General features: G+C 36.4%; 1 protein-coding gene across 7 annotated transcripts in view; it reads right to left on the bottom strand.

The window, feature by feature from the left end:
- Nucleotides 1-17,500, bottom strand: part of Rab3-GEF (Rab3 GDP-GTP exchange factor) — a 1,186,669-nt gene that overhangs the window by 1,119,832 nt on the left and 49,337 nt on the right. For 6 of the 7 annotated variants that reach the window (XM_090394448.1, XM_090394444.1, XM_090394445.1 and 3 more), the window contains exon 1: nucleotides 8,306-8,474. The exons of the other annotated variant lie outside the window; for it this stretch is intronic. The gene's annotated coding sequence lies outside the window, so the exon portion shown is untranslated. Of the gene's footprint in view, nucleotides 1-8,305; nucleotides 8,475-17,500 lie in introns of those variants that run through there. 7 annotated transcript variants of the gene reach the window in all.

Genomic DNA, 17,500 nt, shown 5'->3' on the forward strand with positions numbered 1-17,500 from the left:
AAAGAAATCCATCGAACTGGACTTGCACATTATCAGGATATGTTGAGCAGTTTTGTCATCCTACAACTGCAGCAAAGAGGGATGCCTGAACACAAAAATGTTGATGCAAGACAGAGCACCTCCCAACATATAATGTGAAGTTCAACAATTATTGCATCAGCGTTTCACAGAGGATTCAGTAATCTGTCACTCATTTTCTAAGAAATGGTCACTGCATCCACCAGACCTTAACCCCCCTATGATTTTGGGCGTTGCAGCCACCTAAAAAGCATGTGTATCGTGGCCACATTTCTTCAAAGAAATCCATCGAACTGGACTTGCACATTGTCAGGATATGTTGAGCAGTTTTGTCATCCTACAACTGCAGCAAAGAGGGATGCCTGAACACAAAAATGTTGATGCAAGACAGAGCACCGCCCAACATATAATGTGAAGTTCAACAATTATTGCATCACCATTTCACAGAGGATTTAGTAATCTGTCACTCATTTTCTAAGAAATGGTCACTGCATCCACCAGACCTTAACCCCCCCCCCCATGATTTTGGGCTTTGCAGCCACCTCAAAAGCATGTGTATCGTGGCAAAGTTTGTCACCTGGAAGATTTGAAAGACAAAATTGCACAACATGTAGGAAATCAGTTGCAGTCTGCTGTAGACAATGTTGTATAGTGGTATCAGTTATTGGTCCTGCACAAAGGCCAACACATTAAATGTCACCTTTGATCATCTGGATCTCTTTGAGCTGACTGCAGTATGTTAGCTCTATGTGGTAGTTTTTGTATCACATTATTTTATGAAATGAGCATAATAAACATCACTGAATAACTTCATTTGTCATTGACTCTGAATAATTTCACAATCACATAGATCAAGGGGGAGAAAACTTTTCCCCTTGATCTAGTTAGGGTACCAAGTTTGATTGTATTTCATCTACTGGTTCTCTCTACAGATTGTTCTAATGAGGACATTTTAATTTGAAACGCCTTGTGTGTGTGTGTGTGTGTGTGTGTGTGTGTAGAGATAGAGAGAGATTTTTTTTAATTGAAAATTAACAATATTATGTACAAGATTAACTGGTTTTGGTTCTCTAAGATTGTGAGGTTACATGCTCATTGATTGTTGAGATAAATTACATAAGAATAACAGTTGTTATAAGATAATATTACACTTTTCATATCAATAACAGTTATTATAACATGATACTACAACTTACATAAAAATAACAGTTGCCATAAGACAATATTACACATTTACATGAAAGTAACAGATAATGATCATTCACACTGTTGAGCACAAAAATCTATTTCTCTCCCTTTTTTTGGTAGGGGAAGCAATGATGTCACTTCTATGTTGTAAAGTGGATGCAGTCACCCTGCTCAGCCAGGATTTGATTCCGTGGATTCCAGTCTTGGTGAAAAAAGTCTAGTATGTTGTTCTGCCTGTGGTGATGATACTCGTTGGATTCGACTTCTCACCATTTGTTTGAAGGCTGCAAGGAGATGGTCAGTCACCTCTCTGTGAAACTGTTGTGTTGTCTGTCAAAAATAGAAGCTATATATTACTGCTTTAGCAGTGATGAATAGGTAGTTATGCATTATTTCAACCTTAGTATCACCTCTGGGTCTGGCTCCCACTGAAGAGACCCTTCCCATAATGCATAGCATTATACATGTCTGCAAGATGTGCTTTGCATTATAGGATACTAAGGCAGGTGATGTGAAGTCATACCATCTTTACCATGAGTTGCCCCAGTCCTGAAAATACTTCAGATGCAAACTTTGTTTGCTTACATTTGGATAAAGGATTAAACCAAGTATATAATTTCTTGGTATCTTTAATTTGTAGATGCAGATCAAATGGTTTTTTGACTCTGCATGGACAAGATTAAGATATTCCTCTTCTGTATGAAGACAACTGCAGGTTAAGGCTGCTGTTTCCCGAGATGAACGGATTAAATGGGTGTTGATGGGATATTCTAAGTAGATATGCCAGACTGTTCCTACTCAGTAGCAGAACAGACAGTTATCCAGGTTGAATTTCTGTAATACAGTTGGAGTGGGTAGTGCATTGTGCCACATTCTCCACTGAATATCTATGTCGAGTTTGGTGGCTCTTGTGCGATATGGTAGGTCCCAGTGAAGTAGTGTTTGGTGGGATGATGCAGGATTTTCTAATGAAGTGCTTTGGTTGGACTGTTGTATTAGAGTGCTGTAGTTTTGTTTATATTGGAGGATGCAAGTTTCTCCCATGCACTGTTGGTTTTTATCAAAAAGGGAGGAGGTGGATCTTCTGCATTAGGAGGACTGAGCCCCCTCTTCCATTATGCTATCAGGCATAGCAGCTTGAAAAGTAGAATTCATGGTGTATATTGGCCTAATTCCTGTATTCCAAGTTTGTGAGTGATTTTGCCAGGTAAGACTTGGAGAAAGAATATCACCCAAGAACCCTCATGCTTTACCAGCTCCATGGAGGAAAGAAAATCTCTCTCTGAGTGGTGGGGTTCCTTACCATTATTGTGGAAGATGAGTTCCATGAGGAAGGGATATTGTCTTCATTGTGTGCTGGAGGTTTAACTTCTTCCATCTTTGAAGGACACTTTGTAGAAATTTGATAGGCTCATTGGCACGTGTACTCTTGTCATTCTTAAGGTTGTGGATAAAGACCTCTAGTGGAAGAACTGAAAACATATTCAGTGGTGTGTTTGTGTGCCATCTCCTGTTGTAGGGGATTAAGGAAAAAGCGAGTACAGAATGATATGTGACACTCCTTATGAAGGGTATTGTGTGCATGGATGTATAGTATCTATCAAGCTGTGCCTGGTATAAGGCTCTGTTAGGACCACCTTTGGTCCTCCAGAAGAACATTTTTTCATGTGGGTGCAGGTTTCTGAAGATATCAGTCAGCTTGTAGTCATTGATTACATCCTGGAGAAGCTGAACTAGTGAAAGTCGATGTTCCTAGCATTGATGTCTGTCCATTGCAGGATCCAGAGTGTAACTGAAATCCCCTGCCAGTATGAGGTTGTCCTCATTAACTTTGCTGAGGTGGTTTTGGACAAACTCTAGTGCCTGCACTGCAAGTTCGTTTTGTGATATGTATACATTAATTATGTGTGTGTTTTTTTTCTTGTCCAAGTTCTAATGAGTCAATATATTGCACACCCAGGAAAGGTATCGATGATCCCTAATTTTAGAATATTTTTTGTGGATTCCAATACTGATTCCTGATCCATGAAGTTGTATGGCAGGACAGTGGTGCATGGTATATGGCCAGTTCTTCCAGTGCTGATCTGAAACTCTGCTGGTGGATTAGTTTCCTGCAGCATAACTATTATTGGCCAATGGGTAAGATAGATATGTGTGTGTGTGTGTGTGTGGTTCGCAGCCAGAAAAGATTAAAAAATACTGTCATATACTATTATTATTCAGGACCTTCATGAATTCACACCACCTACTCAAGGAATCACACTCCATGCTCTTACCACTCTCTCCATGGATAAAATGCTACTTCTTACTCACCCTATACATATATTATATTCAACAACAACAGAAAAAAGCAATGGAAAGAGAAAGATCCACAAATCTTAACATGAAAAGACTAATAATTTGGGGAGGGTGTGTTATTACACATGTAAAATTTTAATTTGCTGAGAAATTTAATTGAGATTATTGTACAGTATTCCTTAAAAAGTTCATTATTATCTCATTATATTTTTTCATCGAAGTTTTGGATAAGAAATCCATCCCCTCATTCTGATATTGGAATTTCTAAGCATAAAAAATATAACATGATGGATACAAATTACAAAATTTATATTAATAATAAAGACAAACTTTGAAAGGCACATACACTTTATCTATAGTGTATGTGCCTTTCAAATGAAGAATTTTCATTCTTCATATGTCTACTTTTTAGTAGACATATGAAGATTAACTGTAGTTGCCATCATTACTGAGTGAGTCAAATGGAAGTAATTTGTTTATTCCCACAAGAAGTGCTGGGCAAATACTTTAAAGATATAGTCCATGTTCCAAGTACTGGTTTTTCAGAAACCAGTACTTTCTCACATCTTTTAAGACAGAGAAAACACGTAAAATATACTGTTTTTGATTTTTTGGCCTGGATTTGCACACAAATCACAGACTCTTAATTCATCATTGCCAGCCATAATGCCAGCCTGGTTGGCTGAGTGGTTAGCGTATCCACTCTCCAGCCAAAGGCTGCGGGTTCGAATCCCGCCGTGGGCATGGATGTTTGTCTGGAAATATCAGTGGTGGTTGGCAGTAGATGGCGCTGGTGTAATTGTGATCAGTTGGTTGAGTGGTTGAAACAGAGTTTGTAGAGCAGGTGCCCTCCCTCGATGAGTCTTTGGACTCCCTGGAGGTGTCAAATAATAATAATAATAAAATCATCAATCTTAGAAATACTGCCTGTTTCTATGGCAAGTTTCCTCTTCCAGGTGTTCCTATTTCCATCTTTCCCCTTCAACATCTTACAATTGCTTCTGGTTAATCAAGTATAAATTAACCTACTCACTTTAAATAAAGCTTCTTATATTTCAGCCCCATATTTTTTAAAACAATTCAGCCAGTATCTAATCTGTTACTACAGTTTACCAGTTAGGTAATTCATTATTGCTCTTTTTATTTTTTCATCCACTCACTCTCTGATTCAAGACTTTTCCAACCTCACATTATTGTGCATATTTTCTCCATTCATACTTTCTTCAAAATATTTCTTCCAATTCTCTGCTATCTCTTTATTACCAGAAAATGATTTTTTTTTTTTTTTTTTTGTCTAGAACTACTTTGTTTGAGAATCATGAGTATATGCAACAAACAAGATGACATGTGCCTTATCAGCTCCTCCTGTCTTTAATTTATATTCAACTTTTTTACATATACATCCATCCAATTTTCCTTTGCTTTTTTTTGCAATCTTCCTTAATCTTAAATTAATCTCCAGTAATGTCTTTTCCTACTTTAGTCTTGCTTTAATTGTAGTGGTTTCTGCTTGCTTTCTGCACTGCAGTTTTGCAACTGTTTTCATCATTTGATTATGTCCGCTGTCTCTCTCTCTTGCTGTTTTGATTAATATATAGTACAAAATAATAATATAGTACAAATACTATAATATAGTATTATATTTTTATATAATATAGTACAAAAATCTGTTATTTATTTGGGAAACATAGCATCCTGAGATTCACTGCAAAAGTCTAACTGCCCAATGTCTATCATATATTGATTTTTTTTTTTGCATCTATCCTAGAAAATCTTTCATAACTTATGTTTCTATCATAATAGCATGCTTTTTTTTCATTTTTCAACCAAATTTGGAATTCACAAATCCTGAATTTATCCTTATAACATGGATTTTAGAGACCATCTTCTCATAACCACTTCTAAGAACAACAGCAAAAGACATTTTGTAAATCAAATACTATCATATTTCCCTATATTATAAATATACTATGCCACAACAATGTGCACTAGTATCAACACTACTTTATTATTTTTTTTTTATAGCTGCATGGACCTGCTACTGCTCTGATCAGAAAAATTTTACACAACCTGATGACTTTTTCTCCATGATGAATGGCCACAAAACTTATAACACAACAGTGCTATACGTGGTAAAGTGTTTATGGAGAAAGAAGTAATCTATTGATATGTTTCTTAATGAGCTGGAGGTTGTACCTCGGTGGGGAAAACAGCATGAGAGAGATTGTTCCATAGAACAGAGGTAGATGGAATGAAAAAGGATAATGAGAAGTTTGTTCAGCATGTTGACAGTTGGTTGGCCAGTGGCATTGCTCTACTTCTTGCAAGGTTACAAGAAAGTGGAGGAATGGTAGTGGCCAATTCAGAGGAGGTCCAGTGCAGAAACAGAGCATCTATAGAAAAAATGACTGAAGGGCATCTGTGAGAGAAGGGTTATCTATTAAGCAGACCACCCTCTGCTGTATATCATCAAGAATTCTTAAGGAGGTTTTGGGTACACCACATCAGATGTGGGAACAATATTCCAAGGTTGGTCAGATCTGAGACTTATAAAGTGTTAGGAGTTGAGCAGAAGAGAAGTAATGTTTCAAACAGAAAATAACACACACACACACACACACAATATATGTAATATGTTTGTGACAGGATAAACCAGGTGTGATAGTCAGCACAAGAATAGAAACCCGATCTTGAAAGGAAACTGGCACATTATCAAAAACAAGTGGGAGCAAAGTAGATTCTTTCTTGCAGGTAATAAGGTAGGCCTGAATTTTCGAGTACTGAAATTTATTAAGTTGTCTTCACTCCATTTGAGGATGAGCAAATCAGCATTTTTAAGTCATTGGTTATGGAAGATCATGAGGCTTATCATGAGAACTACAGAGTTTTTCGAATGAAGAAGAGGAATGAAGATTGCACATTACTTTTAAAGTTTTTTTTTTGTAATATACATAATAATCTACACCACTTCATGCAGAAAGCAAATGACTAAGTCTTCCAACAGCTGCATAGCAACAACTTAAGTGTTGAAAGGGCATTTCAGCCTAATGTGCCCCCCACAACTTAGAAGGAACGTTAATTTAGTATGCTTATTTATGATTATTAATAATACTGGAAGAAGTAAGCATAAAGCTCTGAGAATAACAATATAAACAGTAAACAATACACAGAATAAGGAAGAAAATCAAAAATCTTAAAAGGCTTTTAGAGAGAGAGAGAGAGAGAAAATATGTTTGCTGAGCAAGCAGACCAACTACCAGTGAGTCTTAGAAGGTCAGATATTACTCCAGAACAAATGAATACTGGCAACAGAATGCATCCAAACCTATATAGACCTGATTGCAGTTGTGGTAGTTGAAATTACAGCAAACTGACTATAAACGGCAAAATGACTATAAGACTATAAACACAATGTATTATACCTGTTAATTGCATGTATTCTCCATGTATTCTCCAGCTTGTGTTACCCAATGAAAAAACTGAATTTCCAGGAGAAATAAAACATTAAACTTTCATATGTGACTGGTTAACTTGCATTTAGCTGAAAAGACCTTATAAAGGTTCTTCATTCCCAATCTTTCCAACTAAAGAACAGATGTCCTTATGAGTACATTAAAAAGCCCACCTATATAAGTAAAAATATCAATGACAATATGATGCATCTACAAACTGGATAACTAACTGATGAAAAATATCACGCTGTCATAATTGTCTGTATGAAAAGAAATAGAGCAGGAGGAAAGTCCATGGTTTCGTATAAGGCATTTTCTTAATACAGTTAGAACTGTAAAGTTTCTGAGAAAAAAGGAAATTGGCATAATATATCATAGGAAAGAAGTCTTATTTAACTTCTCTCACTTTATTTCACTATTTGTTTGCTTTTATTTCACTTTCTGGTATGCTTAAGCATGCCAGAACGTGAAATACGAACAAACATGTATTGCAATGTATACAAAACATGTGACAAGAATAAGGTACATCAATGATTATAGAGAAAATAACGCAAACTTAAGTTTTTTTTCATCTTCTTTTTCAAAATGAATTAGCAGAGCTTAAAAAAATGAATAGCAAGTTTGGAAAAAATAAAAAGGCAGAACAAAAAAAAAAAAAAAAAAAAATTCAACAAAGCCGGATACAAGATATATATTTGCTTAGTAGTCAAAGAAAATCAAAACTTAAAGAAGATTCTTATAGTTGTTGCGTCTGTTATTAATACTGGGTACTGCCATACCAAGTTTGCTTAATTAATTTAATAAAATTCATAATGCAAGCGGCGTTCTCTAAAATTCAAGTCACTGATGCAGTATATACGCTTAGAAAATAACCGTAAAGGTGGTGACAGTTCTTACGAGTTCAGCGTGGATTGGCGCAACTAACATCTATCCTATTGGCCACGTGAAAACCTCAACGGGAAAAACTACGCAAATAGTATTAAGAGCATACATAGCATTTCTATCGAAATACTAGAAAAAGATAACTTTTCAAATGAAAAGCTATCTTTTCACGTATACATGTACTTATGAACAGCCACTTTAATTAACACAGCTTTTTACAATTATTTTAAAAGAAATTTTAAAGCTGTATGGTTTCACACACATTATTCAATAATGTTTCATTTATGGACACTATACGCTCCAAGTTTTAAGGAGTATAGTATTGAAACTTCATAACTGTAACAGTTACTTTAAAAACATTCATCAACAATCACGTTGATGGCAAGTGTTTAATTAACAAATATAAATTATCCGTAGTATTTTACTTATAAACGAATCAAACCTGGGTGCTTAAGGAACTGACTTACTAAAATGTCTCTTTTCGGAATGGTGAAGTTACAGAATATTGCAAGGACGAGCACTGACCGAAAAGACATTTCACGACGTTCAATTCTGTAGTTGTGACTCGTTCTTAACTTTACGTCACACTGACGTTTCTCGACTCTTGCAACTGCTTTTTACTCGTGAAATAATCGATTTCTGTAACCTACGTTGGAAGGAACTTCTCCGCACATCCTAGAAGCACAACATCCCAGAGACCGGCAGTACGGTTTCCCTAACATTCTTATTGGTCTAAACCTATATCACGTGATATTACGCTTGAATCTATCGTCTGCAGGTAGTTGATACAGCGCATGTGTAGTATTTTGCGGATCGATGTCAATGGATTTTATCCCACTATAAACGCAGTTCGTAGCATCGAACAATATTCATTTGCTATGTTATTTACAGTTGCTAAACTGCATTTCTAGCAACAGAAAGAATTCTGTGCAATTTTCTTATTAGAAAACAGCAAGAAATTACCAGCAAACACTTTATCATTTCAGTGACATTTTAAGCCAGTTGGATCCAATCATTTTCCTGAGCAAGAAACTTAAAATTCGATAAAATTTTCGAAGATTTCGCTGAACAAAAAAGCAAGAAAAATATCTTTATAATTCGTTTATTTTCTATAAAAAATATAATAAATCAATATTAAATATTGATTTATTATCCATATTTATTGGTGATATTGATATATCAATATTATCAATCAAATAATTATATTAAATATATTATTTGATTTCTGATATTGTTTACTAGCATATATTGACCGATACCTAAATAAATATCTTAAATTAAAAGCAGCACCAAATGGATCCCAACTGGATTCTTTTGCTAAGACCGGACTAATAACTTTACTAAAGCCAGAACTAATAACTTTTACCTAATCGAAAAAGTCTCACCATCGGTACATGTCAGTATTTTTTTTTTTTTTAATGTTAGTGTATGTGCTCTCTTACCATGGCAGAACGGTAGCAGGACTGCTTTAAATAAATACTAATACTAAAGTATAAGGATAATATCATTATGGGTGAGTTTAATTATGGTAATATAGACTGGAATCAAGAGACTGCATCTGGCGGAAAGAAAATGATTTTCTGCAGGTTTTGAAAGACAATTACCTTAGGCAGTACGTAAGGGTACATGAGGATCAAGGGTATTGGATTTGATCATTTCATCAGATGATGTTATTATAAATGGGGTGTCAAATCTTCCGCCACTTGATAAGAGTAACCATGAGGTGATCACTTGCAGGATGACCAGTCATTTGGTCATCCTGCATCTTTCTTTCAGAAAGAGATATACGTGGAATTATAAGGCTGGTAATTATGAAGAGCTCAGAAAACAGCTTGAGGCAATAAATTAGAAAGAGGAACTGGATGGAAAGGATATCAGTGCTGCTTGGGCCTGGTCGAGAACTATCTGGTGAGGACAATATCAGAATGCATTCCAAAGGCCAAGAGGGTAAATACAGCAGGTGTGAAAAGAATGGATCAAGAGGTCAAGTATGCAATCTGGAAGAAGTACAAGAGTGGTTATGACAACGATTTGCTTGAGAAGTACAAAGAGTACACGAGAAAGGTGATAAGGGTAGCAAAAGTGCAGTATGAGCAGCAGTTAGCTAATGCGGCTAAAAAAAACCTAGGGAATTTTTTCGATATGTGGCCAGCAGAAGAAAGAATGATTATGGAAGGATGGCGTTGATTGATGAAAAGAGAGGAATGATAACTGCTGCAGAGGACATAGTTGATGTATTTAATGAACAAAGGTATTTCATTCTTGTGAATGTGACATCATGAAGAACTTGAATGCTGTGGGAAAGAAGGAGGAACTGTTAGTAAGTGAGCAGGAGATATATGAGGAATCGAATAAACTGATTTAAATAAGGCTTTAGGACTTGATGCTATTTCACCACGTGTTTTGAGGGAATGTTCCGGGGAGTTAACAGCTTTTACATATCTTTTTAAAATGAGTCTTGCACTGAGCCAAGTTCCAAAGGAGTAGAAAGAGGATAAAATTGTTCCGATTCATAAGAGAAGTGATAAGACCAGAGCTTTGAATTATAGTCCAATCTGTGTATCTGAGGTTGCGATTAAAGTATTAGAGAGGTTAGTTAGGACCAAATTCAGACTTTTGTTGACAACAGATAAATACTCTTTGGTGGCCAGCATGGGTTTGTTAAAAGAAGATCGTGTTTTAGCAATCTGTTTACTTATTATAATAAAGTCACAAATGAATTGGATAAGGGTGATGCAGCATGTGTCTATGTGTTAAGATCCATCGAGTCGTTTCCGACTCCTGGCGACTCCATGAACATACACTCTCCATTCCGATCTGTCCCTGACCATGTCTTTCAGAACCTCCAAGCGCACTCCAATTGCTTCTTTAACTCCATCCACCCATCTAATTCTTGGTCTTCCTCTTCTCCTGCTTCCATCAACTTTAGCAAGCATCATCATCTTCTCCAGACTGTCATTTGTTCGCATAATATGTCCGAAGTATGACAATTTTTGCTTGATGATCATAGCTTCAAGGGAGCAATCTGGCTTTATTCTGTCTATCACTAATTTATTGGTTTGCTTTGTAGTCCATGGTATTATTAGTAAATGTCTCCAACCCATAATTCAAATGCATCTATCTTTCTTCTTTCACTTTTCCTCAGGGTCCAACTTTCACATCCATACAGCACCACAGGGAATACCATTGCTTTCACGATTCTGATTTTTGTTGCGAGGCTAATATCTTTATCTTTAAAGATATTGCTTAAATTTGTCATTGCTTTTTTCCGAGTAATAATCTTCTTCTAACTTCTTCGGTACAATAACCATCTTTATCAATTCGAGATCCTAGGAACACAAAATTGTTAACTGCTTCCATTTTCCCTCCATCTACTTCAAAATCATTAAGTTCACATGTTGCCATAACATTTGTCTTTTTGAGGTTAAGTTTAAGTCCATATTTAGCACTTTCTTCTTTAACTTTCATAATAAGTTCCTTCAAATTTGCTTTGCATTCTGCTAGCAAGGTGGTATCATCTGCATACCTCAAATTATTAATATTTTTTTCCACCAATTTTAATTCCAACTGACGACTGCTCCAGCCTTGCCATTCTTAAAATGTATTCGCTGTACAAGTTAAACAGGTATGGAGATAAATATACGACTGTGTATGATGCAGCATACACAGTCGTATATTTAGATCTTACAAAGGCCTTTGATAAATTTCCACATGACAAGTGGATAATTAAATTGGAACGGATGGAGCTAAACAGTAGATTAGTTTACTGGATTGGAGATTGGCTGTCTGATAGGTATCAGCGAGTTGTCTATGGAGGAGCGATATCCCAGAAGAGGAAAGTTGTTAGTGGTGTATATTATTTCTGGGAAAACTCCCATGTTACTCCTCATTATAAACTATTATAATACAGCTATATCGCCTGCTTCAGTTTAGGAGTACCCCTGTTTAAATGTCATTGGCTATTTACTCATGGGTTCTTAGGGCATTATGAGTGTAGATGTACTAAAAAGTATATGTAGCTTAAGGAATAGAAATTGCACATACCTTTTTCTGGGTGTTGTGGCTTTTCCTCTGTCTGCGATGTCGAGAACTGCAGAGTGTGTGTGTGGGGGGGGGGGGTAGGCAGTTTGGTAGAATAAGTTAGAAAAACCCGGGTTTTTTTTTTTTTCGTAATATGTAGAAACATATACTTTTATATAGGGTGGGGAAAAAAGTGAAAGGGTTAATTTTTTAAAATAGGGAGGGGGAAGGGGAAAGGTGGTTGACGAGGTGTGGACCGTTTCGACTATTCGTGGTCATCATCGGAACATATTGGGAAAGTGGAAGCTATGTCAGGTCGGGTGGGTGCTTCAGAGGTGTTTGTGTTGTCTCCTATTGGTCGGGATTGTGACCTCAATTTAATGTTGTGAAGCTTCCAAACCTCGGAGATTATGTAGGGCCTGTGTACGTTGATCGAGTTCGCGTCACACTTTATAGCTATTGTTTCCGATATTCTGAGCATTGTTTCATTGTCTTGTCTGTCTATTATGATGGCCTTGTCTATCTGCGGGGTGTGTTTTTGTTCAAGGGCGTGAACAGCTATTTCCGTTTAGCTGTTCACGCCCTTGAACAAAAACACACCCCGCAGATAGACAAGGCCATCATAATAGACAGACAAGACAATGAAACAATGCTCAGAATATCGGAAACAATAGCTATAAAGTGTGACGCGAACTCGATCAACGTACACAGGCCCTACATAATCTCCGAGGTTTGGAAGCTTCACAACATTAAATTGCGGTCACAATCCCGACCAATAGGAGACAACACAAACACCTCTGAAGCACCCACCCGACCTGACATAGCTTCCACTTTCCCAATATGTTCCGATGATGACCACGAATAGTCGAAACGGTCCACACCCCGTCAACCATCTTTCCCCTTCCCCCTCCCTATTTTAAAAAATTAACCCTTTCACTTTTTTCCCCACCCTATATAAAAGTATATGTTTCTACATATTACGAAAAAAAAAAAAAAACCGGGTTTTTCTAACTTATTCTACCAAACTGCCTACCCCCCCCCACACACACTCTGCAGTTCTCGACATCGCAGACAGAGGAAAAGCCACAACACCCAGAAAAAGGTATGTGCAATTTCTATTCCTTAAGCTACATATACTTTTTAGTACATCTACACTCATAATGCCCTAAGAACCCATGAGTAAATAGCCAATGACATTTAAACAGGGGTACTCCTAAACTGAAGCAGGCGATATAGCTGTATTATAATAGTTGTTAGTGGTGTACCCCAAGGGTCTGTTTTGAGTCCACTGCTGTTTAATTTGTATGAAAATGACACCGGGTGAGGTCTGAATAATGATATGCCGTTATTTTCTGATGATACAAAGTTGGGAAGAGCTATCAGGAGTAGAGCGGATGCTGTTGCTTTGCAATAGGACTTGGATACACTGGCGGCTAAATGGGTAAAGGAGTGAGGATGTCAATTCAATGTTGCGAAGTGTAAGGTTTTGAAATTTGGGAAACAGACGCGAGATGTAGAATACACAGTCGGTGGAAATATCTTGGAAGAGGTAGAGGACATGAGAGACCTTGGAGTGATTGTGGACAAGGACCTAAAATTTCGGGGACATGTTGCTAAAATTGTGAGGAAAGAACAGCGGATAATGGGAATGATGCGGGGAGTACCGAAACTAAGAGGTTATTACCAGATTAATGTCGGGGATGTTTTGAATAGAACAAGAGGTCATTCCTGGGAGCTGTATAAGGAGAATGTGAGCAAGGGAATGAGGAGCAGGTTTTTGCATGGAGAGTGCTGAGTGATTGGAATGCATTGCCCTTGAGTGTGGTGAGCGCAGAGACAGTGAACATATTTCAGGCGCGGTATGATAAACTGTGTGTGTGTGTGTAACAGTGGATCCCGCGATGAATCTTTTGACTCCATGGAGGTTTTAATAATAATAATAAAAAAAACACACCTCCTAACTTGTATTTTGAAGAATTTCCACGTGCAGCGGTGAAGTGGGGACCGAGAGTACAGAGCGGCCGTCGTGTTTTTTTTTTTCTTCTCGAAACGGAATTTTTTATTAATATTTGTATTTTCTTTAACTATACAAATACTGTATTAGATTTGTATTGTTAAATAGAAACATATAAATATAAATATTAATATTATATAAAATATTAATATTGCGAAAATTGTATGGCGACACATTGTACAGATATAAAATAAATGGAAAAAACAACTGGAAGACCAGGAAAGCGCTGTCAAGAGCCTGATGGCCTTAAACAAAGGTAGGAAGACGAGAAGAGAAGAATATTTGGAAAAGTATTATTTAAAAAAAAAGACTTCTATATATTATTATACTAAAAATTTTATTCATACATTTTTTACGATTTTATAAGTCGCCAACGAAGAAAGAGGGGGGGGGTAGTGAGACATGAAGATGAATAAAATCATCGTAGCACTTCAGTTTTTTATTTAGCACTTTATACTTGCCAAGAAATTAAACGCTTGTTTAATCCTTTATCCAAGTGTAAGCAAACAAAGTTTACGGGTGAAGTATCTTCTCAACCGTGCTACTTGTATATAGAGGTTGATGCCTTCGCATCAGTTGTCTTAGCATCCCAGAATGCAAAACACACATCCTTTCGGGTGTGTATAATGATATTTTTCAGGCTTATTATAAGGCTGTGTAACTAGTGTTCCTGCAGTTATCCCATAATGCAAAACACACTTCCGAAAGGAAGTGTGTTTTACATTATGTTCACTACTCAGACCGATTTCATTCCTTATTGAAAACACGTCGGTGGGAGCCGCACTCAGGAAAATACCAAAGGCTCCCACTAATGAAACCCCGACAAGGGTCGAAAACAGTCGAGTTAGTGAATTCAAAGCGTATTGCGCTTCCGTGTTTTGCTTTATGGGATACTAAGACACAGTTTACATACATACAGCCTAGGTGTGAAGATACTCATGTGTAAACTTTGTTTGCTTACACTTGGATCAAGTGTAAGCAAGAATATAATTTCACGGCAGTATAATTTGCTTTCTAAGTTTAAAATAAATAAAACTTTCAACAACTATACTGCTCAAAACAATTAGAGGATAATCTTGTTATTATTATAAAGTGACACGACACCTCCAGGGAGTCCAAAGACTAATCGAGGGAGAGTGTGCCAACAGCATCGAACGATTGAATCCCCTTTCAACTACTAACCGCGTTCAAACTTGCTTAAACTTTCTGCGTGAACCATTAGTAGCAGAGGCTCTACCAATCCTTGCTGTTATTCTTGTTAAAATTATTTCACGCTAAAATGTATAATTTGTTAAATTTGTAATAAATATCGATTATTTAAACAATATCTCATCATTTAAACCCTATCCATAAGTAAGAAATATTTATTCATGTATAAAGTACCCAATAGTTATAATTATTTGCAGAAATTTATAATTATCCGATAGAAACTAAAATATCCCGTAATTGTTTTGAGCAGTGTATTTAGCCCTATATCTATGTTTGAAATTTAAAAACCAAAAAAATTTTTAAAAAATACTCAATATCATCCAGTACTATAAAATTATAGAAATACTATAGAAAATAGAAAATTTGGAGCAACTGAACTTCTAACATATCAGCTGAGATAATGTCATGCAGGGATGTTCACTTTCCTTATATTTGTTTAGCCTTTGCCTGGAGGAACTGGTAAAAGAGTTTATCCTAGGAAACATGGAAATAACTGAACGGACAAAACTTACATCATGTGAAATACGCAAATGACATTATTTAATGATATCAATGCAAATATATTTTATTAAAACCAAAAAACAATGGCAATAGGTAGAAACGGAGAACAACTCAACTTAGAAGTGGAAAGAAAGAAACTGGAACCGAAACTGAAATCGCAGACAAGTTAAATTATGAAGAAACTATCAAACACAGGATAAATTTATGGTGATCTACCACATAACCAAACTTACAAATATATGGAAAAATACACATCTCTCCAAAGAACTTAAAATCAAAATATATTGCTCGATGGTAATTCCCACAGTTTAGAGGCTCGGATATCAAACGCAAAGAAGAGCAGGCTTTGAAAACAGGTGTTTGAAGAAAATAAAAAAGAAATATGATGGAAATGAAAACCATTCAGGAGATTAGAGAAGAATTGCACTACAGTATTCCAATAACATCAAGAATCAAAGAAAAACAGTCTGTACGAACATATGTACAGAATGCCTACTGAAAGATTGCTGTCTCCAAAACCGAAGAGCAGGAGGGGAAATACTATCGGAAAGATCTAGACACTTAAATAACTTGGATGTAGATAGAGTGGACCGGAAAGAAGCTATTGTTCATAGTAGCCTAAATCAGCATTAAGCGGGTAGATGGGAGGGGGGGGGGAATATATACTCAAGGCATCAAATATAAGATACTTAATTAAAAATCTTAAACAGATAGATGACTTCGACATCATATTATCGTTTCCTCAAATGTACTCACATGGTTCCATCCTATCTTCCTTTTTCGTGTTAGGCTGAATGATCTGTCAAGACTAATTAACTTGGTTTCGTTGAAACCTATGACTAAATTGCGCGTGTTTTTCTGGCCTATTTTGCAGGATGAAAAACCCGAATATCTGAGAATAAAACCTTCCGTGACCAGCTTATTCACTTTCAACCGAAAAGTACTGATAAAGGTTCTTCCCACCCTAGACGAGATTCGAATCCATGCAACCCAATGGCATTGTCGATACCAACTGAGCTCCCACTCTCGAGGTGTTTACTTAAATTAATTAGTTCCAAAACCAGAGTGCTGCAAGATTTTTTTTTTCTAAATATCTAACATAGATATACCTTAACATTGGTTAAAGGAATATGATGTAAAAAATATCGATTCGTGAAGGTAATTTCAATCTTCAAAATGAAGAAGAAGAGTGTATTGATTTAAGAAATGGTTGAAGTTTACAGATAAAATACGGTTTATCAATGATGTATCAATGTTATAACTCTTTTATTTAAAAAACATAAAATATACAACAACATACGTTAACGTTGAACATACGTTAATTAATAACAGAACACAGAAGGAATGTTGTAAAATTTTTAAAAAGTCACTGAACGTCCAGGGCTCCACAGTTTGGGAACCACTGACTCAGATAAGCAGATTAATACAAACATATAATCCCCTCTAACTATACTTGGAATATTCGCATTGCCAGACTTGAGAAGAGGTACGACACCCGTTGTGCTCAAGGGGTGTGAAAACAAACGTTCTTTATCACTTCTACATTATATCATCCTCAGTTGGCCTCCACCTTACAGCATGGAAGCAAGCCCATTTGCAGCTGATTCAAAAGATAAAAGATGCGTCTACCATCAAACTATCGACTTAACGTTCGCCCCTTGATGCTATCTAAAATAATGGAGATGGTTATCAATATTCAACTTCTTAAACACCTATAGTACTGCCAAATTAGCGATCACCAATATGGATCCCGGCAATCAAACTCCACAGCTGGACATTTTCGAGGCATCCGAGAGTGCTCTAGCATTGACGGCTTCTCATTAAATTGTCATTTTATGATCTGTCTTCTATCTTTATAGTTGGATCGCAAGTGTAATGGTTGTGGAGGGTATTTTCTCTTCGGATTTTCGAACATAAT

This window comes from Typopeltis vanoorti, chromosome 6, assembly GCF_054136105.1.
Source record: "Typopeltis vanoorti isolate ZY-2024b chromosome 6, IOZ_Tvanoo_1.0, whole genome shotgun sequence".
Taxonomy (NCBI): domain Eukaryota; kingdom Metazoa; phylum Arthropoda; class Arachnida; order Uropygi; family Thelyphonidae; genus Typopeltis; species Typopeltis vanoorti.